Source organism: Rhipicephalus microplus, chromosome 5 (assembly GCF_043290135.1).
Source record: "Rhipicephalus microplus isolate Deutch F79 chromosome 5, USDA_Rmic, whole genome shotgun sequence".
Taxonomy (NCBI): domain Eukaryota; kingdom Metazoa; phylum Arthropoda; class Arachnida; order Ixodida; family Ixodidae; genus Rhipicephalus; species Rhipicephalus microplus.
Window position 1 is genome coordinate 128,792,020 of NC_134704.1, and position 26,435 is coordinate 128,818,454.

Sequence of the window (26,435 nt, forward strand, 5' to 3'; positions counted from 1 at the left end):
TACAGAGACTACAGGCTGGGCTATTTCAAGGGAGGTTGGCGGGGATCCCTTGGAATACCGCAGCCTCTGCCGTGCGCTCGATGAGCTGGCAAGAGGGACTCCCACGACTCTGGGGTGTTTGTGCTGTCTGAGTTGTAGTGCATGCACATCCACACCACCCAGTCTCTGTCTCTGATTTTTTACGCACAGTATCATGTGATGTTCATCTGGTCACTTAATGTGGCATGCAATCCGCCACCTCATTGCTCATTGTGGTTGCACTCACCCCAATTCCATTGTTAGTTGTACCTAGAATGCTAAACTTTTCAGTCTCTAACTCCAAGCCAATAAACTGAGCCGCAAATATTGATATGACACTGGATGCTTCACAGTTATGCCTCGTGCTTTCCACATTTTGTGAATGTGCCGTTTTCGATTACATTCGGTCTTGCTTGATACCAGGCGCCGTAAATGATCTGTGAGCTTTCACAACCAGCGTACAACCATTTTTTTTGTTATAATTTAGATTGCATCGGCAGACTGGTAGGTCGGCCGTGATTCGGCACTCACAAAGTTCGGTGCTTGCTCCGACCAGTTGCTCCTCGCTGGGTGCGCCTGCTTGGCCAGCAAATGCACGAGAGCAGTCTGCCTTGAATGGTACGTATCTAGACACGTTTCTCTTATTGAGAATGAGCGCTCGGTGGTACAACTGTGAACTCTCCCTTGTATACTTGCAGTCTCTGACCATCACGCAGCGGCAGGATTTATTTGCTGCGAGGACACGGGGGCACTCTTGACAATAAGTAACCCCCCCCCCCACCCTCCAGTAAGAAGGTGCTTTCTTCTTCCCTGCATGCGCGGTTTCAGTTCCATACGGCATGTAGGAAAGTGTATTTCTGTTCCTCTAAGGTCATCGGCATTTGTTGGCTAACTTTTGCCTTTTTCGCTTTTTGTGGGCCGGTGCCTTCATGGTGGCAGAGGGCCACAGAACTTATGCCGAGAGCATACTTCCTCGTAGAAGAGCAAAGGGTGGGGGGGGGGGGGGCTGCAGCCCCTCCCCTCGCACCTCCCTGGTGCTACTCCTGACTGGCCCTCCGAGAAAGTGTGATGTAAACAGACCATTACAAGTTATAGCGAAACGCTGCTGGCGCCTCGCCGCGGTGGTCTAGTGGCTGAGGTACTTGGCTGCTGACCCGCAGGTCGCGGGATCGAATCCCGGCTGCGGCGGCTGCATTCCCGATGGAGGCGGAAATGTTGTAGGCCCGTGTGCTGAGATTTGGGTGCACGTTAGAGAACCCCAGGTGGTCGAAATTTCCGGAGCCCTCCACTACGGCGTCTCTCATAATCATAGCGTGGTTTTGGGATGTTAAACCCCACAAGTCAATCAATCAATCAACGCCGGTGGCGGTGGTGGTCACAGTATTGTGTACTTACCTATACCGTGACACAGGGTTGTGTACAGAATAATTTTTGGTAGTAGGGGGGTCGGTGGTTAGGGGTGCCTCCTTGATTCAATGTGGGGGCCAGGCGGGCAAATGGTCACTTTGACTACACATGGCAAAAAAAAAAAAAATAGCGGGCGGGGGAGAACACGCACCTGGGGTGCCAAACCCTGGCTACGCCCCTGCCATGACGTACTGAAGCAACGTTTTGGTGGAAAACAGTCACGATCAGTTGAAATAATCGGAAGCACTTCTTTCGCTGTCAGAGTGTTTTGAGATATGCAATCTGCTGATATAGACAATTAGGCTACAGTACTCAAGGTGAGTTCCAGGAGACCATGCGACACCTAAATCGATCTCTTCGTATTGCTCTCCTCGAGAGTGAATGCATTATCTTTCCTTTTATTGCCGTCATCGTAGTTTTTCTTGCCAATACAGCCTGAAATCGGTCTACGTGCGTATTCGAAAATTGCTTTATATATATATATATATATATATATATATATATTGTGAAGAAGAAAACGCATCGTTGGCAAACAACATCGCCACCGCTTGGGTATTGCATGGGTGCTTGGCTTCGCTCGCTCGGCTCGTGCTGATCATCGCCGGCATCTGCTCGACCGTTGCTCTTGCCCGATCGTGTTCCATCGTAGGACCACCGTCGCAACAGTCGCCAATAAACCCTTTTTCAATTGGTGGAGGGTGCTGACATTCCCCGTCGCCTGAACCTGGGTGCTGCCATTCGCCGTCGCCTCAACCTGGAGCTGCGCAACCGAACGCTACCTACCATCATGGCTACCAACAACGCGCAACCTGGCTCTTCCACTCCATCCCCCAGCAACCCCGGCGTTCTTCGTTTGCGGGAGGCCAAGGTCTTTAGCGGAGCTGATGAGACCGATGTGGAAGACTGGTTCGCTAACTACGAACTGGTGAGCGCAAACAACAAGTGGGATGACGCGGACAAATTGACCAACGTCATCTTTTACCTCACTGACGTGCCGAAATGTGGTATAACAACCACAAAAACGACAGTACGACGTGGTCCATCTTCAAAACGTTGTTTGCTGACGTTTTTGGCCGACCCGCTGTCCGCAAGTCCAGAGCCGAACAACGCTTGCGGACTCGCGCACAAAAACCAACGGAATCTTTCACAAGCTACATTGAAGACATCATTGGACTTTGCAACCGACTGAACACCACCATGCCCGAGTCGGAGAAGATTCAACACATCCTCAAAGGGATAAATGACGGTGCATATCAGCTGCTTCTCGCCCGTAATCCTGCCACCATTGCGGAACTTGTTAATTTGTGTCAAAGTTTCGACGAGTTGAGCAAGCAGCGCGCCCTGACTCGGCCATTTTCCTCACACGCCGACTCACTCTCCAGTCTCACTTCCGTTCCCGACCACGCACCAACCCTGCAAGAGATTAAAGACTTCGTGCGTGAAGAAGTAGCTCGGCAACTGTCGTTGATTCCCTTCACGCAGCAGCCGCCGTCCTCTCGTCTGCCCTCACCACTCCGCGACGTTATTGCCGAAGAGGTAGCTCAGGCTGTTCCCGTCGCTGCCCACCAGCAGCCTGTGGCCGTGACTGTTCCCCATGCGCCGGCTATGCAGCCCGTGGCCGCGCCTCTTACTTATGCCCAGGTGGTACGCAGCAGACCCCGCCAGCAGCTTTTGCCACCCATGCCTGCAGTTGCTCCCCACTCTACCCCTCTTTCGACACCTTGGGCTGCACCGCGAGTCAGCAATTCCTGGCGCACTGCTGACAATCGACCGATCTGCTACGCCTGCGGTACTCCAGGACACGTGGCACGATATTGTCGCCGTCGTTTCCAATCGCAACACAACGCTACTTGGCCGTTACCGTATGACCCGCCGCCCACGCACCTACCTGCTCCCTATCCTTCACCGCAGTATGGCTACACTAATCTTCCCGGGTCTCAGTCACCGCAGCGCCCAGCTCCGACTCACTCTTCCCGCTCGCCGTCTCCTCGCAGGCGATCTCTGTCCCCAATGCGTCCCCGACCCGCTTCCTCCAACCGGGAAAACTGAACGCCGCAGTTCCAGAGGCAAGAACTGCGCCGTCATCGAAATGCCCAAGTCCTCGCACTTCACCTGCTAACGTCGTCGCCATATCTGTCGATGGTGTTTCTACCTTTGCCCTCATCGACACAGGTGCTGCCGTTTCTGTTATAGCCGCCCAGCTCTGCCGCTCCCTACGCAAAGTGACCACGCCGCTCTCTGGACTATCGCTTCGTACGGCTAGCGCACAGCCAGTCAGACCTCTCGGCACCTGTACAGCCCGCATTTTCATCCAAAGCTCTATGTACGTTGTCGAGTTCATCGTCCTTTCGGTGTGCTCGCATGACGTTATCCTCGGGTGGGACTTCCTGTCACAACATCATGCCGTCATCGACTGCGCACGCGCTGAAGTTCAATTTTCGCACCTGTGTGACGAACCTTTGCACGAAACTCTTGAGCGGTCTCCAAAACTCGTCGTACGTGAAGACACTGAAATTCCGCCAGCCTCTCTTGCCGTTGTCCCTGTTTGCTGCGATGACCATAACGACGCTACAGTAATGTTTACACCTTCCGACATTTTCATGAGCCGCAGAGCCGTTTCCTTGCCTTTCGCTACACTCGACGTCACTGCGGGCCGAACCAATATTTTCGTCCACAACCCCCTTTCTGCACCGCTTACGCTACTTGCCGGCGAATGTCTCGGTCGAGTGGAGTACCTCGATTCCTGTTTATTCCTTAACATGCCAGACGAATCGTGCAGTAGCGCCTCGACCGAACTTCATGCCCTTTCCCCACTGGAGTGCTCATCGAGTGACACCTTCTCGAGTGCCATCGCCGACACCTTAAGTGCCCATGAACGCGCCGAGCTTCTTAATCTTCTCCAGCACTTCGCGAATTCATTCGACGTTTCTCAGCCGCAATTGGGTCGGACTTCCGCAGTGCACCACTACATTGACACCAGTTCGCACCAGCCATTGCGTCAAAGACCGTACCGTGTCTCTGCTGCAGAACGTCACGTCATCAACGACCAGGTCGAAGAGATGCTACGCCGTCGCGTTATACAACCATCGCACAGTCCTTGGGCATCTCCTGTCGTTCTAGTTCGAAAGAAGGATGGATCGATTCGATTTTGCGTCGACTACCGGCGATTAAACAAGGTGACGCGGAAAGACGTCTATCCATTACCGCGCATCGACGACGCCCTTGACAGCCTCCAAGGAGCCGAATTCTTCTCCTCCTTAGACTTACGATCTGGATACTGGCAGGTTCCTATGGCAGAAGCTGATCGCCAGAAAACTGCGTTCATTACACCAGATGGCCTGTACGAATTTAACGTAATGCCATTTGGGCTTTGTAATGCTCCTGCCACGTTTGAACGACTCATGGACAACACACTGCGCGGACTGAAGTGGTCTGTGTGTCTATGCTACCTCGACGACATTGTCGTTTTCTCTCCCGATTTTCCTACACATCTGCGTCGGCTCCAACTGGTGCTGACGTGTTTAACCAACGCTGGGCTCCAACTGAACCTTAAAAAGTGCCGCTTCGCCGCGCGAGAGCTGTCCATCTTAGGGCACATCGTGACCAAGGATGGTGTTCGACCCGACCCTGCAAAACTGCGAGCAGTTGCTGAGTTCCCGAAACCTACTACACTGAAAGAATTACGCAGTTTTGTCGGACTATGCTCGTACTTCCGGCGCTTCGTGCGAAATTTTGCGTCGATCATGTCACCACTGACCAACCTCCTACGCGGTGATGCAGACCTTTCATCCTGGTCTTCTGACTGCAACGTCGCGTTTGCCACGCTCCGTAGTCTGCTAACATCTCCTCCAATTCTTCGGCATTTCGACCCAACAGCTGCAACGGAAGTTCACACAGACGCTAGTGGGGTTGGTCTAGGCGCCGTCCTCGCTCAACGCAAGCCGGGCTACTCCGAATACGTCGTCGCTTATGCGAGTCGCACACTTACTAAAGCTGAGGCCAATTACAGCGTCACTGAAAAAGAGTGCTTGGCGCTAGTGTGGGCGCTTCGCAAGTTCCGCCCTTATTTGTACGGTCGCCCATTCGACCTGGTAACGGACCACCATGCACTTTGTTGGCTCGCCACATTGAAAGATCCTTCTGGCCGCCTAGCTCGGTGGGCACTGCAAATCCAGGAGTACGACATTCGTGTCATCTATCGCAGCGGACGCAAGCATTCTGACGCCGACGCCCTGTCGCGTTTGCCTTTACCTCCCGACTCGGCCTGCGAAACCACTGGTACCAACTCCGTCGCATCTCTCGACCTCGACTCCTTTACCAGTGAACAACACAAGGACCCGTGGATCGCTTCCCTTTTTAACTGTCTCTCTGGATCGTCAACCACTGCGGTACCACGATCTCTCCGACGTCAAGCTGCTCATTTCGCCATTCGTGATCGGCTACTACACCGACGCAACTACGCCCCCGAAGGTCGTAAGTGGCTCTTGGTTGTCCCGCGCAGCTTGCGATCACAAATCTGCGCCTCCTTTCACGACGATCCCCAATGAGTCATGCCGGAGTTTTCAAAACTTACGAACGCATTCGCCATCGCTTCTACTGGCGCGGAATGTATAATTTCGTTCGAAAATTCGTTATGGGCTGCCCTGACTGTCAACGCCGCAAATCACCGCCTTTCCACTCGTCCGGTGCGCTTCAACCGCTTCCGTGCCCTGCCAAACCTTTCGATCGGATCGGAATTGGTCTCCATGGCCCTCTACCGACAACATCAGATGAAAATCGGTGGATCATAGTCGCTGTGGACCATTTAACACGCTACGCTGAGACCGCCGCCCTTCCAAGTGCCACTGCGCGGGACGTAGCATCCTTCATCCTTCATCGCTTCATACTACGACATGGTGCACCTCGAGAGCTACTAAGCGACCGAGGTCGAGCCTTCCTATCAGAAGTCGTCACGTCTCTGCTTTCTGAATGCCATGTTGTTCATCGCAAGACCACTGCATACCACCCGCAAACTAACGGGCTCACGGAAAGATTTAACCGCACCCTTGGCGATATGCTCGCCATGTATGTGACATCCGATCATACTCGCATTCTTCCATTCATCACGTTCGCATATAACACCGCGGCACAGTCTACCACTGGATTTTCACCTTTCTTTCTTCTTTATGGACGCGAACCATCCCACACCATCGACACTCTCCTTCCATACCATCCTGACGCATCCGAATGCCCATCTGTGTCCGAAGCTGCCCGTAATGCGGAAGAGTGCCGTGAACTCGCACGCACCTTTACGTCACAAGAACAACAGCGCCAGAAAGAAAACAACGCCGACTCTTCACAAAGCCCCAGCTATTCCCCGGGATCACTTGTATGGCTGGCTGTTCCTTACCAAACGCCCGGCATATCCTCAAAACTTGTTCCAAAGTACGAGGGCCCATACCGCGTTTTGGAGCAAACCTCGCCGGTGAATTTTCTCATCGAGCCACTTTCCCCATCTGACGACATGCGCCGGCGTGGACATGACATCGTCCACATCGCCCGCCTTAAGCCATATCATAGCCCTCTGCCTCCAGACTCTTAGGTCGCCAGGATGGCTCTTTTTCGGCGGGGGCAAATTGTGAAGAAGAAAACGCATCGTTGGCAAACAACATCGCCACCGCTTGGGTACTGGGTGCTTGGCTTCGCTCGCTCGGCTCGTGCTGATCATCGCCGGCATCTGCTCGACCGTTGCTCTTGCCCGATCGTGTTCCATCGTAGGACCACCGTCGCAACAGTCGCCAATAAACCCTTTTTCAATATATATATATATATATATATATATATATATATATATATATATATATATATATATATATATATATATATATATATATATATATATATCTATACGCTTACGGGCTTGCACGCATGCTAGTCTATTCGGGCCATACCTTTTGCCGATGAGATAATAATAATTTGCGGAATTTCACGTGCCAAAACCACTACGTGAATATGAATTTACGACTTGTGTAAATGCTCCGGAAATTTGCACCATTTGGTCACCTTTTACGTGCGCCGACCCTCGCACAGCAAACGGGTCTCGAACATTTCGCCTCCCTCGAAATGAAACCGCCGTGGCCGGGATCAAACCCATGGCTTTCGGGTCAGCAGCCTCACAGCGTTATCACTTATCACTTTATCCCCACTGCGGACCTGCCGACGGATTTATCATTCATTTTTCTCCTTTCCTGTGGTATGATGCGTGAGCATGAAAAAAGGGGGCCTCTTTTATTGTTTCTGTTCTAAGTTTGAAGCAAAGTATTCTAGAGGAAGTACAGGTGCTCAGTAGCGCTTACCATAGCCTAGAACCTACAGCCGTGCCGATGTTTGTTCCACAGTGTTGTGTACTGGAGATTTGATAATTCAGTGCCTATCATGAAACGCGCAATCAGATGAAGCGCGATGTCAGCTTCGCACGTAGCGCCCACTCGGCCCGGGAGAAATGCAGAGAGTGAATCCAGAGAGAGAGAGGAATTTCGCATGACGCACTCTCTTCCGCAGATGTACGAGGGCCAAGGCCGGTTCACGCGATCACGAGAAAAATAAAAGTCGTTCCGCAAGCGGTGTGTGTGACGTCATTGTACACTTTCTCGGCACGCGACAGCGCCCCCCGGCAAAGAGAATGGGGCGTTGCACGAAGTGTCGCAATCAGAGCGGCCCGGTCCAAGTGGCCTCGGTGCAACCCGGCGGCGAGGGAGTCAAGTTGCGCAAATGGCTGCCAGCTGATCGCTCGGCGATTCCCTTTGAATGCTCATGCGCCCTTGAATTAAGCGAAGGCCTCTCGGCCAATGTCGAGATCCTTCTCGACATTGGCCGATGGCCTAATATACTGCGTCGTTATTCTCAGTGACTTTATGAAGGATGTGTGGTGACGATGATGATTTCTGATTCCCATCGGTGCGTGCAGGAGACCCGCTGTATGCATAGGTCAAAGAACGCACTCGTGAGTCGACTCCCTCGAATTCACTCGCACTCAGGTCAAGTCGTGAGTCTGGGTCAGTCGTATTTGGGTGAGTCTGGGTTAGAGTGAGTCCGGTTGAAGAAAATTTTGGGGACTGTGACTCCGGCTCAGGAAAACTTTTGTGAGTCCGACTGTCCGAGTTCAAATCAGTCCAATACGCCAGATATCTTTTTCGAGTGAGTCTGAGAAAGTTCCACTTCTGTTTACCGAACTATGGCTGTATGTAACTGCTAAAGAGACCCAAAAATCGGGTTGAAGAACTCTCACTTCAGCGTTTAATATGAGCGCTCACGGGGTTCTCATACGTTAGCCCAAGACGTCTCGATGGCGTAAGACATCTTCCCCTTTTAAGTGCGAACAACTTGAGGAGCTTGGCCTTTTCTCTATTCATAAATATCATGTGGCCTGATCACACTCCCAGTAACGCGCTCAGTGCAGGTCTTAACGATTTTAACAATGCTCAAAACCGGGTTAAAATGAACGAGCAAGGTCTAAAATAACATAGCTAACTGAAATAACCTGTAAGTAATCGCGAAAGTTTACTAAAAATTGCTACAAGCTTTCCAGGAACTTTTGGTCGGCTCCGGGTGATATGGCGACGTCAACACGCGACGATTACATTTTAACAACATTTGTGTAGGTGCTGTGGGGGTGCAAACACACCCTGCAAACGCGTTTGCGCCTCGTGGCGCACGTGTTTCGCGCATAGGCTGCATTTCAAGTTCACAACTGCCAGGTGGCGTTGTGCTCTCGAGCATTGACAGGTAGTGAAATGCACGATACCGGAGGTACCGGTGCGTGACGGCAACCTACAAAGAGCGGTTGTCACTGCAAACCAAGATATATGGCGGATGAGTCGAGAGAAAGGCTTTGAGGTGGTGGAAATAAACAGAGAAGTGCATAGGTGGGGTGGTTTTCAACGAGACAGAATTCACTTCGATGGGCGGCTATAGGCCATGAGGTGGGTTGGCGACTTGCAGGACGTGCAGTAGCTTTTTTTTTCGGGGGGGGGGGGGCACGCGGGCCCTTCGGGGTGCAGGATAGCTCGTAACGAGGAAAGGAACCAGGGAGACTCTTTGACAGGTGGTATGGACAGAAACGATTCCAAAGTGGCACCAGTATCTAAGATAGGTAGAGTCCAGGGCAGAAATAGACATAGCCACGAGAGCCGAGCCAATTCAGACATAGGGTATATTAACATTCAGGGTGGCAGGAACAGGCTGAAGTGGGAAGAAATAGAAGAACAGCTTAGGGAGGAGAGGCCAATGGTATACATTTTTGTAGAAACACATCTTTGGGACATGGAACAACCTCCTAACAATCCGGACTACGCGTGGGAATATTGTAATAGAACAAATGGCGGGAGAAAGGGGGGTGGTATTGCGGCATTCATTCATAAAAGTACAGACTGGAAAAAGCTTAAGCAGGAGTGCAAAGAACATTTATGGCTAAAAGGTGGAGTGGCAGGGCAAACGACACTCCTTGGTTTGGTGTACTTGTTGACAGGAGCAAAGGCCAGAGAGGAAAACCAGGCAATGGTAGAGTGTATATCAAAGGATATTCAGGAATTAGGATGAGAGTGCGAGATAATTATACTCGGAGATATCAATGCGCACATAGAAGATATAGATGGGTATACCAACGCAACAGGCAAAATGATCATGGATATGTGTGAAAGGCATGATTTGATCATTTGCAACAGTACTGAGAAGTGTGAACTGCAAATAACATGGGAGGTAGGAAGGCTGCAGTCGACGATAGATTACGCACTGATGTCACATTGGATGTATGATAGGCTCAAAGGAATGCACATAGATGAATGTGGCTCCAGAAGTCTGGGTAGTAATCACAAGCGTATCAAGCTAAGTTTTGGAAAAGCAGTTAAAGTGGGAAGGAGACAAGATGAGCCGCTACAGGAAAATTTTTATTCATAAAGGCAAATTGAAATAGCCACTAAACAAATTGAGAAAGTAATCACTGAGGTTAATAAAACAGTGTGGACATACAAGAATCTAATTAGACTGTTTGAGCTAGAGCTTGCTAAGACACGTGAAAAGTCACCCCGGAAAAGAAAACACAAACCCAAGAGTTGGTGGGGTTAGGAAGTTAAGAGACTCATAGCAAAACGTCAGGAAGCCTCTAGGGAACACAGACATGCTAAGCAGCGAGGTGACCCAACAGATGATGTTGAAAAAAATGAGACATCTTTCTAAGCTGTAGAAGGGAAGCATCCCTTCCAATCAGAGAAAAGATTAGAAGAAAGGGAGCTTAGTGGCTGGCAGATGTACATAAAAAAGATAGAAAGGCAGCTGCGAAATTTTGGAACCATTTAAACGCCCTAAGAAGTGAGACGAGCCTAGAGCAGAGGTTCATAACTACAGCTCAAGGCACTAGGCTAGAAGGGGACGAAGCTTCTGAATATATAAGAACAAGGGTGACAGAAAAAATTCAACAAAGAAGTGCCTTATGTACCGCAATAGATATGGATGAATTAAGTGGCGCAATGGCTCCATTTCCACAACGAGAGTGCGAAAAGGCTGAGAAGAGGGTTCCTAGTAGTACATCAACAGGCCCACAAAGCATTCCAATTATGCTGATGAAGACATTGGGTCCGAAGTCTAAGCAGACTTTGAGAGAGGCAGTGAGCAAAATAATATTCGATGGTGAAGTCCCCGATGGATGGAAACTTAGCAGGATGGGCATGATCTATAAAGGAAAGGAGGACAAAGCTGGCATAAACAACTACCGTCCTATTACAGTAACATCAGTGGTCTGCAGGCTGGCGATGCAGATTATAAAGGAAAGACTGCAGGCATGGATAGATGATGAGGGGGTGCGGGGGAACACAGAATGGGTTTCGGAAACGCAGGAGATTGGAAGACAATCTGTTCTCACTGACGCAGTGCATCGAAATGGCAGAAAAGGAACACAGGCTCCTGTGGCTAGCACTGTTCGATATCAAGGGAGCGTACGATAGCGTGGTTCAAGAGGCCTTGTGGGGAACACTGGACACACTAGGTGTGGAAGATTGAGTCACTAATATTAAAAGGATATCTATCAAGGCAACAAGGTAGTTATAAACTGGGAAAAACAGGTATTCAAGCCCACAGAGATAAAACGGGGGCTTAGACAGGGGTGTACTCTGTCACTTTTGTTATACACGATGTACTTACAAGGATTAGAGGCCAAATTAGAGGGAAGTCGACTTGCCTTCAATCTTTCTTTCGTCAAACAAGGAAAACTCATTGAACAGGCACTACCCGCATTGATGCACGCAGATGATATAGTGCTGATGGCCGACAACAAGGAAGATTCCAAGAGATTTATGGACATCTGTGGTAATCAGGGAAATATGTTAGATATCATATTCAAAAAGAAAAAAATCTGCAGTCACAATTTTTAATGATAATGAAGGTAATGAGCTTAGAATACAGGACGTCACGCTAGAGTTAACCAATAAATACAAATATCTGGGTGTATGGATAAGCAATGGGACCGAGAGCCTAAAGGAACACGAAATATACGTCACGACTAAAGGTAACAGGAATGAAGCAGTAAGGAAAAATGGGGCACTGTGGAATTACAATGGGTATGATTTTGTGAGAGGGATATGGAAAGGGGTCATAGTTTCTGGTCTGGCGTTCGGCAATGCGGTCTTGTGCATGAGATCAGAAGTTCAAGAATGATTAGAAATTAAGCAACGTGGGATAGGTAGGCTTGCCTTTGGAGCTCACGGAAATACACCAAATCAGAGAGTACAAGGTGTTATGAGATGGTTATCATTTGAGGGCAGCAGGGAAGCTAGCAGCAAGATAAAATTTGAGAAGCGATTGAGAGAAATGGGGGAGGAGCGTTGGGCTAGGAAGGTTTTCAGCTACTTGTACACGAAGAGTGTCGCTACAAAATGGAGAAAGCGAACCAGAAAATTGGCTGGTAAATACTTGGAAAACAGCAGGCGGTCGAACCAAAAATAATTATAGGTTAAGAAGAAGGTTAAGGAAGCTGAGACCGATATATGGAGAATTGGCATGATTAAGAAGTCCGCACTAGAGATCTATCGAACTTTTAAGCAGGAAATCGCCAAGGGAAGGATCTATGACAGTACTCGGGGTAGTTCTCTACTATTTGAGGCCAGGACGGGAGTATTGCGAACAAAGATATATCGGGCCAAATACGAAGTGGTGGACACGGTATGCAGTCCGTGTGGAGAGGAGGAGGAAACTGCTGAACACTTTATAATGTTCTGTAAAGTGCTTCACCCTATAGTTCAGGATGGTGGCGCAGAGTTTTTCAAAGCACTGGGGTTTAGGGACAGGCAGGGCAAAACAGACTTTAAGCTGTTAGAATTAACTAAGGTTGTCTGATTGGTGGCTAAAGTCAAGGCACAAGTGAAAATTAAACCCTTCACTGCAAAATACGAGTCCTCAACCTCACTATTTTAAGAGGAAATATATATATATATATATATATATATATATATATATATATATATATATATATATATATATATATATATATATGCATATAGTTTTTGGTTCACTAAGTTTTACGGCTTGGTGGTGTTAGCCACCGCCCGATCTAAAGGGTACAGCCATATCAATCCATCCATCCATGATCACCACCATCATCATCATGGTTTCATCGGTGGCGCCGGTGGTGACGCTTGGCGGCAGACCTTAGTGGTAGCACGAGAGAGATGAGCGAGTCTCTTTGGCTGATGACGTTTGGCGCGAACGGTTGTCTTTCACAGTGGGACCCCGGTTCACGGCACCGCGGGCCATCTGCCGAGGGCCCTTGTGGTGAGTAAGGCGTTGGTGACGCCACCTTGTTTTTCATGTTGTTTGAGTGTTGTTTAATATTGTGTAAAAACGTTTTAGCGTGTGGATCACAATTGGTGTTATAATAATTAGGCTGACGATATCGTCGATAAAAAAGTAGGTAAATAAATGTGTGTTGTTTGGTTTGGTCCGACTGCGTTTGCTGTGTCCGGTCACTCCAAGAGGGTGGTGGAGGAGCTCTCCACGTGGAGACCTTACAACGCCGATGGTAATTTTTCGCCCATGATGAGGCATTTCTCGTTAATGAAGCAATCTTCTAAAAATAACACAAATAAATACCTGCGCATGTACGGTCTTGTGGTTGTGCCAATGGGTGGTAAGACAAGACGTAGCCGACATTAAACAGTAACGAAGTTAGCATACTGATCGCAAAGTTTGCTGTGAGGATACTTCTCTCTTCTGTCGTGTTATTCTGTGAATTTATTGAAGTATCAGCCACGCTAGAACCTATCGACTAGCACTGACCGACCGGTCCGTAACTTGAGAACCAAGTTCATGCTCGGGTAGATAAATCTCGGCTTATGGCTAGGCGCCCGCGGCGTCCCTGACAGGAAAACTACGTTGCCCACCGAAGTCAAAGAAGGGCGCTGCATCTCTGCAAGAAGAACCAAGCAGACGTCATTTGAGCAAAAAGGCTTCTCTGTCTCTCACCTGTTTATTTGTATAGTAAACTTCAATCTCGCTATCCTAAACTACTGCTAGTGTAATACTGCTACCACCACCAACCGTCCTTCTACGTATGTACTTTCGTACTCGCCGTATGTACTACTACTACTACTACTACTACTACTTCTACTACAACTACTACTACTACTACTACTACTACTACTACTACTACTACTACTACTACTACTACTACTACTGACTGACGAATTTGTGTGGGCAAAATTTAATCTTAAAATAATGAAAAGACAACAAACAATGCCCTGCCTACTGAAATGCAGGAAATGCAGGAAAAGTGAATATGACAAGTGTCAAATGTTCATTTTGAAGAAGAAAAAGAGAGGAAAAAAGTAATGTAGACAGCGCCACCATTATTACCAACCATATCCATGAGAACGAGCGAAGACTCAGCGATACTACCACTACTACTGCTACTACCACACCACCACCATCACCACGACCTCTGTTACCACTGCAGCTGCTGAAATGGCTGTACGTGAGGCATCGAAGAAGGCAAAATTGGAGAACAGCATTCGCCGCCGGAAAAGAAATTTAGAGTGATGTCGTTCCTCCTTAATTAAGGTGGTGTCTATATGCATGACAAGCCAAAGGCTCAGCGCGTATGATTATTCACGCACTAGACCAAAAACAAATAAAAGCAGACACGGTGAGATTCGGTTTATTCAATGTTGTCGCTGCGTGACAGCACTGAAGTTCAGTCGACATTATTCCGAAGCTTCTCACTGCGTTGTCCGTCATGTAGCATTCAGACTCTGAACTTTGTGAACCGATATCACAAAAAAAAAGAGGTTTCCCTGCGTTGATTTACGTAAACAGTAAATGCTGAGGAGACACCCATCGAATGTGAGATACTTATAGCTTAGCAGCTGGTGTCTAGCAGTATCAGATCAATAGAATGGGTTCGATTCCTAAATATGCCAGGTGCATGTCGTGAGAAGCAAGGTGTAAGAACACTGATAGGACGAAATTTTGGGACGCTTTAATAAAACCAAGTTAGTGAAAGTATACATACGGAGGCGCTCACGATGGCATACCTCATAGTAATACTGTAGTCTTCATACGCAAGACTTCAAGTTTCAATTTCTTTTTGAAAAGCTAATGAAAGTTGTTAACTGCAGTATACGTGAACTATATAGGATGCAATATAGTTCACTCAAAGATAAATAAACATTTTGTAAAATATGTAAGCAGTCCGGGAGTGACGAGTGGGTTGAAACGATGCAGTATGCAAATGCAATGCAGCTGCTTGACTCATAAGGCGTCACCTGTATTTTCTATTTGTTACGGTAGCTGCATCCTCATGATGTGCAGAGTAAGCTAGATAGTTTCACAATATATCATACATAGGGTATCGACGGCACATATTCACCCATGCGCACACACAGAGAGGTGCACTCTTTCATATTCACCTCCTGGCAGACTTCATGAAACCTGTTGTATATATCTTATGTGGTTTAGATGTCACAGTCAACAGATGCTGCTGCTATGTAACGTGTGTCTCTCATGTACATAAATAAAAGACACACGTTGACAATACTCGTTGACATAAAACCTCCCTGCACTGTATAAGAAAATGCCTCGCAAGTTCAGTGCACACACTTGGTCCCTGCGAGATGCACGCATGTTATAAGCAGAACTGTACGCGGCGATGCGCGCCAGATGAAAAGTGAAGCTCTCATGATTACCCGGGCGCCGGCAAGAGGTGGCGCAGACGCATCATGTAATTACAGCCTCCTGTAGTGGCGTGACCCAAGGGTGCAATGGCTGCTAGACAGGCTGCAGACGGGGTGGAGGAGGAATTGGGCGGTCCCGGTCATTGCCATCGCACCATGGAGAGCAAGCTGAGGTCAGGAACGACGCTCCCTTGTCCATAGCTCGCCCACCAGCGGAGTCCCCCGCCTACTACTGCAGGAGCGCAGGGCGGACGACGGCTGCACCATGCAGGGCCCCTTTCGAGCAACAAGTTAGCTGTACCTTCCTGGACCGGACCACAATGGTCATTCTATCTCAACAATGGGTTGTGACGAGGCAACATATAACACGTCGAGTGGTCACAGCAGCAATAATGAAACGCGCGGACGGAGAAGGGGAAATTATATGACAGTGTTGACTAACAACTGACGATTTTCTACATAGGGTTTCGATCTAACGCCAGTTCTTGTCAACAGTGCCTTCATGTGTCCTTACTTTGTCCTTGCGTTTAGCTATTCTTGAAACCACTTGACATGCACGATCACCAACTGGCCCAGATGCAAACCATTCTGAGCTATGTCAATTGATTCAGCAACAAAGTTTCATCTTTACAAAAGAAACATGACCCCTTGTGTATTGACCTAAGACGACACGAAGGCGATAAGTCATCTTCTACTTCTACTCAGTTGATTGTGCTAATCCCATCACCACCAACAAAGAGCATTGTGCAGCCAACGTGGGTGCCCAATGTCTCCACTGCCTCTAAGATCGGAGGCATTGGAAGCTTTCTACACTTCACGTTGTTTTGCTGCGCCTCCGGGATTGGTCCACCTTCGACCAAGCGGCGATGTGATGCGATGGCGTCCTCACGAGGCGTAAAAACACTAGGTGACCACTGCGAATTCACGATGGCGTCACAGGGTGACCTCATCGATGTGATGAGGTCACTTTATGACGTCATTCGGTGACGCAACACGGTGCGAAGGGTGGCGTTGCATGTGACCCCATGAATCTAGGAGGCGTTGCCCCATGGCGCCATGTGATGACGTCATAGGGCGACGTCACATGGCGCCATGGGGTGACATGCGACGCCACTTTTCGTATCATGTTGCGTCACTGGATGACGTCATCACATGAGGATGTTTTGCGTCTCTCGTGATGACACTGACGACACCAAAGGACGTTTTTCGCGTTTGATGAATCGTCCGAAGATTTAGCCTTGATATTTAAGACCTGTCAATGTATCAAAGGGCACGACGTAGGGACTCATATAAGGCGTCGTTTATTCGATACATGCATCGTGTGTGAAGTAACGTTAGAGAAGTTTGCCACATCACGTTCACTGGTCATTCAAAACAAGATTTCTTGTTCATGTGTGAGGGTACAAGCAATCTTAATAATGAATCACTGAGAGTTGAGCTAGGTAGGTATCTATATTAAGAAGAATGATGGATATATGGGGTTTAACGTCCCAAAACCAACATATGATTAAGAGAGACGCCATAGTGGGAATATGAGAGACTTCGCATGGGCTCCGGAAATTTTGTCCTTCTGTGGTTCTTTAACTTTCACCCGAATCTCCGCACACGGGCCTACTGCGTTTCCACCTCCATCGGAAATGCGGCCGCCACAGCCGGGATTCGATCCCGTGACGGGCGGGTCGGCAGCCGAGTACCTTAACCACTATAGGCCACTGTGATGGGGTCACATTAAGAAGACAGGTGTGGTGCTGTGTATAATGCTCCGTTTAGCTCTGGCCGCTTTAATGCATGGTGCGGACGGGTTGCTGTGGTAACCAGAGATTAGTGGAGCGTAAGAAATCGCTAACCGGAGGTTCACCATCTAAATTATATTTACATCGCCGAGAGTGTAAGTGCACTCCAAGATTTAATGAATGCGCGATCATATAGCACTGTCACACCAGTGAAGAAATGCGCTTCATAATCGAGGCCTGGGATAGCGATAATTGAGGCCGCGCATTCGTGAGCGAGCCATAAGGAAGAATTGAAGCGTCTGAGTATTCATCTCTCGCGTAGACCACCAGGTGAGCTGGATTGATATGTTCGCCTATGACCTATATAGGCAAGGTTATCTCTTCAACACCAACTTAATATCTCTTCCACAGCTTTCACTGCACATACGTTGTGACATTTGTCTATGAATCATGACTATGAGCCCTCAGAAATGCATAGATGATAACCCTGCGAGAAGTCATCAGCGCCTTTCAATGTTTCCTCTGGCATTTCTAAGAGAGAACAGACCAATGCACATTGACTTCTGTTTACAAGGCTAACCCCACCTGTACAGCAGCGCCATCGCCACTTTTATATTTCCCTGTCTGCTTCAGGCACTTTTTCCGCAATAAATCAGAGAAGGCATGTTACCCAAGTTTTTCTTTTCCCTCTGTGGCTCTGAATTCATCTGTTGATGAGTGTCTTCTAAATTTCGCTGTATCGAACCCGTGTACACAACTTCGCCAAAAATTCTGACGGTGCGATCTGTGTAGCGGTGTGACCTGAAATGCGAAATCGCTTTTCGCGTTGAAAACATTGTCGGCTGCGTTGATCTCGAGAGAACATAAAATAAATAAAGGAACGTTTACTATATTGGCAACGGATGGTCTGCTGCCGATTATAGCGTTTCTAATGGATTCATGTATACAAATCTAACGAGAAATCGAAGCAAGCTCACAGCAGACTTGCACTGCGAGTGAGCTCAGAGGGAATGAAGTTGCTGCACAACGCACTGCACGGCACACTGCAAACGCAACACAGCGCCTCACACGGCCAGCATTTCAGGGCTTAGTCTCACCTCTTCAAAAACAATGGATCACTGCTCCGTTCAGATTATGTGCGTAACCTTACGGTTCGTAATGGCTTACGCAGGCGAAGTTCTGTGTTTCTCTGCATGGTTGCAGACATTTACCGCCCACCTGCCGGCATGATTATGCGGGAGGCCACGCCGAGTCTCTGACAGGCGCAGTTCTCGCAGGATCGCGCGAGACGTGACGTCTACTTATTCCAGGCGAAACCCTGCAACCGGGGGCCGGAATCATCTAAACTTCAATGCATGGAATTTATTAGTCAGGCCGTAGCTTTGCCAGCAATAAAAGCTGAGAGCCACAATAATGATACATGGACGCGCAAAAAGCTCACTGCACTTTTTTGTAAAACAGCAAAAATTGTCTCCCCCAGTAGGTTGTCATATGGCAGTGTCATTTCACGATACGATTTAAGTTCGAGAATACAGTGTGGTCATGGTAGGTACTTCACTATATATAACATTATAATCATTCTATCCTGTCACCACTCGAATACAGCCTGTTGCGAAAGACGGCGACGCCAACACGGTGCCGAAGGCGCCACTGCTTCCGACTCCGCCGGGAAGGTCACCAGCCGTTTGGTAGCGTATGTTTCTTAGCTCGCGACTGCTTCTGCGCAGAGCTGATCAGACGAGCGGACGAGACGACGGTGAGTCAAACAAGGTTTATGTACAGCATATATACAGAGGCGTTACAATTTCGGCACTGGGGCCGACAGAGACGCGAAGAGCCGAGCTCTTCTCTCTAACACATAGTTCAGCCTTTCGCCTAAGACCGCTGATCGCGACACGCCGCAGGGCTTCTTTTATTTGCACCGGGTCCAACCAAAACGTCCAATCAGAAGCGCCGCTGGTCGTCAGAGCAGACTCCTCCAATGAGGTTCGCCGCGCGATGCGTCAGACCACCAGACATGAGGACGCCGGCTCGCTGTCACGTGCGCAACTGACTCAATGCACGTGGGCCAGAGATGCGCCGCGCGTGTTCACGCCGTGGAGTTGCTCGCGCCCGGCGGACTGCGGGCTGGCCTTGACCCAGATTGCCTGTTTCAGAGGCACGGACGTTTGACGAGGACTCGCTGGCATAACAGCACCCCCGCCGCCAGACAATGCACCGGAAAGACGAGCTGCTTCCACGGGGCTCGGATGTCAGGTGCGCTCGTTCGCCCGGTCCCTCCAGGTTCGCCTCCATGGCCATGGGGAGAATACAGCTCCAGACTGTTCCGGGAACACATCCCATTTTGACGACGGATCCCAGCTCCACGGGCTTGTCGCCACAACTTGCTGGCCAACTTCGCTCGTCTCTTCCGACCATCTTCGGTTTCAGCACTTGTCGATGGTTCTGCAACTTGCTAAGAACGGTTCGACAACAGACAACACACGACACAAGCAAGTGCCCTCGGTCACCCAACAGAACACCAGACAAAGTATAGAACAACATATACCTATCTACGTGTCTATCGGAATTTCGTTCCCTCTACATCAAGAGGCACATGTGGGACAAAAGACTCCTAAAGTAAGAACTTGAATTTTTTTCACAATTACAACCCCGCAACGAATTAGAATACCACATAAAGTTGGCCCCTTGAGATCACTCTGAACGAGAGCGCTCAGCCCAGGTCGTGATGAGGTCAAAATTTTGCCGCGAATCGCCAGCGAGAAACCGAAAGGTTGAGAAGTTACTAGCTGGAACGCACTGCTCAATGCACCTGCATTAGCGTTTACCTTTCCCTTTTTTTTTTCTTTAGCGAACGTCAAAGTTGCGCTGTGGAGCAACATGCTCCACCTCAGTAACCGGCCACTTTTAGGCGACGATACCTATGCGGCACCAATAGCGGCTCACACTTGCGACGTTGCACAGGGGAACAACGATACGGCTTGCTACTGATTGACTCCTCACCGCTTAGCTCGATATCGTGTTCGATCACCCTCATGTTTCCGGGGCGGTCCGAAAACACGTCTTCAAACTCGGAACCAATCTTTCTCAGGTCCTCTTTCTCAGGTCCTCCTTCACTTAAGCTAGGCTCTAGGTTTATCTGCTCCCAAATTACTTTCGATCTCCCTTCGATCACCTCACTAGAACTCAAATTTTCTGCTTCCTCTTCCACTGAAGCCTTCAACAGCTGATTTACGACCGCTTGATGTTGAACATTGGGTTTCATCAAGTTGTAAATTTTGTGCTGCCGCCTTCCTACTTGCACCTCATAATTTGTATCGCAAGGCTTCGATAATACTTTGGCGGGCCCTTCCCAATCAACCTCAAGCTTGTTCCTTTTGGGTGGCTGCAGCCGCATTACCTGATTATCAACTCCAAAAGCGCGCTTCTTCCCCGATTTCTCGTAGTGCTCCTTCGACAGCACTTTTGCCGCGTTTTTCTGGCTTTCCACTCGCGCTTCAATTTGGCTTTCCACTAGCGCTTCAATCGAGAGATCCTCACGCTGCCCTCGAATGAGCGTCTCTCGATCAACTCTCGGCAGCTCGCTCCAACTTTCCGCTACAGGCGAGAGCGTTGCAACCCTCTCGCTCTGACTCAATGGCGCCACGTCGTCTCCCCCAGCGCATACTGCGCCGGCCGCTCCCGCGACGGGCCGCTCGCGTGACTGCTCACATGACTCATGCGGAAAATTTCCTTTCTGGGGTTCCGTCGACCCGCCGACAAGGTCACTTGAGAGTTCACCGCATGGAACCAAGTCAAGCTTCCGCGAAAGCTTTCGCGCTTGCGATCGCGTGGGAGCCCTGCACGCTAAGTTGGGGAAGAACGATTTGCCCTGCTCTTTGAGAAGCTGCTCCGAGTTGTTGGAGAAAAGATAAGAAAAACGACCATTCAGCGCGGCAGACACAGCCGCTTCGGTGCAAAGCTTACCGAACGGGCCTTCAATGACAACGGTGGCGATTGGTAAGCGAACACTCTGCTCCTCGGCGACTTGCCTGATCCACGCGCATTCTCCTGTGAAGTCATCCGGAGACACCAATGAAGGATGGACAACGTCCATGGTTGCCGCTGAGTCTCTAAGTGCTCGGCACGTTTTCTCATTGACCCTAATTTCTTGGAGATACGGCTCCAACAACCGCATGTTTTTTTCTGATTCTCGGATCGTTGCGAAGGCAAACTTTTCCTGACAGTTTCTCGCGATGTGCCCTTCCTTTTTACAGTTGTAGCAGATTAGCGGCTTCCGTTTGTTTTCCGGTTCTAATGCCTGTGTGGTAGAAACCTCACTCGATTTCTCCGCTTCTGTTTGCCCTTCCCCTACACTGTCCTTCGTAAGAGACGGGTCCTTCTTGAAATTACGGTGCGGAGCAGGTGTCCGTTGATCAGGTTTCCTTGAAAAGCCCTCTTTCCTTTCATCCTTTTCAACGCGCGCTGCCCTGCTATGCAACTTTCGGCGAGTATAATACTCCTCAGCTAACTCAGCTGCCTTGTTTAACTGTACGTCCCCAAGTCTGTCCTGCAGCCAAAGTTTGACATCCTCCTCGATGCAGCGGTAGAATTGCTCCAATGCAACGCATTCCACCACTTTATCGCGGTCGTCATAAACACCTTCGCCCTTGAGCCATTCAATTAAATCGGCTTTAAGACGAAACGCGAAGTCAACGTGTGACTCATTCCCCTTTTCAGCATACCGGAACCTTTGTCTGAAAGCCTCGGGTGACAACTTATAACGTCTCAAGAGCACTTCCTTAACCTCGTCATAGCTCTCAAACGCTTCCCTCGACAAGCAAGTTATCGCGTCGGACACTTCGCCGGGAAGAAGAGCTAGCAGGTTCCGCGCCCAAAGAGACTGCTCCAAAGCATTTCGCTCACAGACGTGTTCAAACTTGACGAGATACTTCGCCATGTCCTCGCCTACTACGAACGGTGGCAGTTGGTCCCGAATTCTAAAACCGCTGACCTGAATCGTCGGAGAAGCTACGCTAGGCGCCTGCGAACACTGTAGGATTGCCAATTCTAGTCGTTTCATCTCAAGGCGCTCCTGTCTCTCGGCCTCCTCGCGACGTTCGCGCCTTTCAGCTTCTTCACGTTCGCGAGCTTCGCGCCTTTCAGCCTCTTCGCGAGCTTCGCGCCTTTCAGCTTGTTCACGTTCGCGAGCTTCGCGCCTTTCAGCTTCTTCGCGAGCTTCGCGCCTTTCAGCTTCTTCACGTTCGCGGGCTTCGCGCCTTTCAGCTTCTTCGCGAGCTTCGCGCCTTTCAGCTTCTTCACGAGCTTCTCGCCTTTCAGCCTCCTCACGTTCGCGAGCTTCTACTTCTCGCCTTTCAGCCTCCTCACGGCGTGCTTTAATATCCACCCAGGCCTCATCGACTTCCTCAGCCGACACTCCCTCATCCTTCATGATATCAAGGATCGCTTGCTTTCGTTTCGCACGGCCCAAAGTAATGCCGAGTTCCTCACAAATTTCGATGAGTTCCTTCACTTTAAGGTTCTCCATCGTTCACACTAGCCTCTTGCTGTTTGCCCCTGTTAAGAATCTACTTGCCGTACCCACTATAAGCCTACTAGCAAGACGCGCAAGCAATTTTTCACCCTCCCGTGTTTACCACCTCCGCATTAACTTTGGTTTCAAAGCACTTCAACTTGGCTTGAAACGATCAAAGCTCACTTCAATGCTTCACACAGCCCTTTCTCTAAACTACTACAACCTGAGCTAGAGTAGTCTGGTGAACTGAGGGGAAAACATCAGGCACTCACCGCATCGATGTCGCTGACGCCGGCCGATCCCGCAGCTGCCAACCACTGTTGCGAAAGACGGCGACGCCAACACGGTGCCGAAGGCGCCACTGCTTCCGACTCCGCCGGGAAGGTCACCAGCCGTTTGGTAGCGTATGTTTCTCAGCTCGCGACTGCTTCTGCGCAGAGCTGATCAGACGAGCGGACGAGACGACGGTGAGTCAAACAAGGTTTATGTACAGCATATATACAGAGGCGTTACAATTTCGGCACTGGGGCCGACAGAGACGCGAAGAGCCGAGCTCTTCTCTCTAACACATAGTTCAGCCTTTCGCCTAAGACCGCTGATCGCGACACGCCGCAGGGCTTCTTTTATTTGCACCGGGTCCAACCAAAACGTCCAATCAGAAGCGCCGCTGGTCGTCAGAGCAGACTCCTCCAATGAGGTTCGCCGCGCGATGCGTCAGACCACCAGACATGAGGACGCCGGCTCGCTGTCACGTGCGCAACTGACTCAATGCACGTGGGCCAGAGATGCGCCGCGCGTGTTCACGCCGTGGAGTTGCTCGCGCCCGGCGGACTGCGGGCTGGCCTTGACCCAGATTGCCTGTTTCAGAGGCACGGACGTTTGACGAGGACTCGCTGGCATAACAGCACCCCCGCCGCCAGACAATGCACCGGAAAGACGAGCTGCTTCCACGGGGCTCGGATGTCAGGTGCGCTCGTTCGCCCGGTCCCTCCAGGTTCGCCTCCATGGCCATGGGGAGAATACAGCTCCAGACTGTTCCGGGAACACATCCCATTTTGACGACGGATCCCAGCTCCACGGGCTTGTCGCCACAACTTGCTGGCCAACTTCGCTCGTCTCTTCCGACCATCTTCGGTTTCAGCACTTGTCGATGGTTCTGCAACTTGCTAAGAACGGTTCGACAACAGACAACACACGACACAAGCAAGTGCCCTCGGTCACCCAACAGAACACCAGACAAAGTATAGAACAACATATACCTATCTACGTGTCTATCGGAATTTCGTTCCCTCTACATCAAGAGGCACATGTGGGACAAAAGACTCCTAAGGTAAGAACTTGAATTTTTTTCACAATTACAACCCCGCAACGAATTAGAATACCACATAAAGTTGGCCCCTTGAGATCACTCTGAACGAGAGCGCTCAGCCCAGGTCGTGATGAGGTCAAAATTTTGCCGCGAATCGCCAGCGAGAAACCGAAAGGTTGAGAAGTTACTAGCTGGAACGCACTGCTCAATGCACCTGCATTAGCGTTTACCTTTCCCTTTTTTTTTTCTTTAGCGAACGTCAAAGTTGCGCTGTGGAGCAACATGCTCCACCTCAGTAACCGGCCACTTTTAGGCGACGATACCTATGCGGCACCAAGAGCGGCTCACACTTGCGACGTTGCACAGGGGAACAACGATACGGCTTGCTACTGATTGACTCCTCACCGCTTAGCTCGATATCGTGTTCGATCACCCTCATGTTTCCGGGGCGGTCCGAAAACACGTCTTCAAACTCGGAACCAATCTTTCTCAGGTCCTCTTTCTCAGGTCCTCCTTCACTTAAGCTAGGCTCTAGGTTTATCTGCTCCCAAATTACTTTCGATCTCCCTTCGATCACCTCACTAGAACTCAAATTTTCTGCTTCCTCTTCCACTGAAGCCTTCAACAGCTGATTTACGACCGCTTGATGTTGAACATTGGGTTTCATCAAGTTGTAAATTTTGTGCTGCCGCCTTCCTACTTGCACCTCATAATTTGTATCGCAAGGCTTCGATAATACTTTGGCGGGCCCTTCCCAATCAACCTCAAGCTTGTTCCTTTTGGGTGGCTGCAGCCGCATTACCTGATTATCAACTCCAAAAGCGCGCTTCTTCCCCGATTTCTCGTAGTGCTCCTTCGACAGCACTTTTGCCGCGTTTTTCTGGCTTTCCACTCGCGCTTCAATTTGGCTTTCCACTAGCGCTTCAATCGAGAGATCCTCACGCTGCCCTCGAATGAGCGTCTCTCGATCAACTCTCGGCAGCTCGCTCCAACTTTCCGCTACAGGCGAGAGCGTTGCAACCCTCTCGCTCTGACTCAATGGCGCCACGTCGTCTCCCCCAGCGCATACTGCGCCGGCCGCTCCCGCGACGGGCCGCTCGCGTGACTGCTCACATGACTCATGCGGAAAATTTCCTTTCTGGGGTTCCGTCGACCCGCCGACAAGGTCACTTGAGAGTTCACCGCATGGAACCAAGTCAAGCTTCCGCGAAAGCTTTCGCGCTTGCGATCGCGTGGGAGCCCTGCACGCTAAGTTGGGGAAGAACGATTTGCCCTGCTCTTTGAGAAGCTGCTCCGAGTTGTTGGAGAAAAGATAAGAAAAACGACCATTCAGCGCGGCAGACACAGCCGCTTCGGTGCAAAGCTTACCGAACGGGCCTTCAATGACAACGGTGGCGATTGGTAAGCGAACACTCTGCTCCTCGGCGACTTGCCTGATCCACGCGCATTCTCCTGTGAAGTCATCCGGAGACACCAATGAAGGATGGACAACGTCCATGGTTGCCGCTGAGTCTCTAAGTGCTCGGCACGTTTTCTCATTGACCCTAATTTCTTGGAGATACGGCTCCAACAACCGCATGTTTTTTTCTGATTCTCGGATCGTTGCGAAGGCAAACTTTTCCTGACAGTTTCTCGCGATGTGCCCTTCCTTTTTACAGTTGTAGCAGATTAGCGGCTTCCGTTTGTTTTCCGGTTCTAATGCCTGTGTGGTAGAAACCTCACTCGATTTCTCCGCTTCTGTTTGCCCTTCCCCTACACTGTCCTTCGTAAGAGACGGGTCCTTCTTGAAATTACGGTGCGGAGCGGGTGTCCGTTGATCAGGTTTCCTTGAAAAGCCCTCTTTCCTTTCATCCTTTTCAACGCGCGCTGCCCTGCTATGCAACTTTCGGCGAGTATAATACTCCTCAGCTAACTCAGCTGCCTTGTTTAACTGTACGTCCCCAAGTCTGTCCTGCAGCCAAAGTTTGACATCCTCCTCGATGCAGCGGTAGAATTGCTCCAATGCAACGCATTCCACCACTTTATCGCGGTCGTCATAAACACCTTCGCCCTTGAGCCATTCAATTAAATCGGCTTTAAGACGAAACGCGAAGTCAACGTGTGACTCATTCCCCTTTTCAGCATACCGGAACCTTTGTCTGAAAGCCTCGGGTGACAACTTATAACGTCTCAAGAGCACTTCCTTAACCTCGTCATAGCTCTCAAACGCTTCCCTCGACAAGCAAGTTATCGCGTCGGACACTTCGCCGGGAAGAAGA